This window comes from Charadrius vociferus, unplaced genomic scaffold (assembly GCF_000708025.1).
Source record: "Charadrius vociferus isolate BGI_N301 unplaced genomic scaffold, ASM70802v2 scaffold523, whole genome shotgun sequence".
In the NCBI taxonomy this organism is placed as follows: Eukaryota; Metazoa; Chordata; class Aves; order Charadriiformes; family Charadriidae; genus Charadrius; species Charadrius vociferus.
Window position 1 is genome coordinate 2,140 of NW_009647578.1, and position 354 is coordinate 2,493.

A 354-nucleotide genomic window follows, 5' to 3' on the forward strand; every position below is an offset into this window, starting at 1 on the left:
CTTTGTTTCTCTCTGGGGGGTCGTGTCCTGCCCCCTCCATCACAGCTCCACCTCTGGGCTGGAACACAGGAGATTGCGCAGATGTGCCCTCTCAGCCACTGCTCCCCTCATCATAAACAAGTACAGATATGTATGTTTTTTAAGAGAGTAATCTTTTGTGTGAAGTCATTTTCAAGGCAGCACAAGTGAAAGCGCAGGGCAGATGGGTAAAATCCTGGTGGACACTGCAGCTCTCCTGACTCTGCTCTAAGCCACAGAGAGATCATCCCTTTTGCTTGTTCTATCTCAAGACTCATCACATTTTCAGTCATCACAAAGGGGATTTCTACCCCTCAACATAAAACTCACCATCAC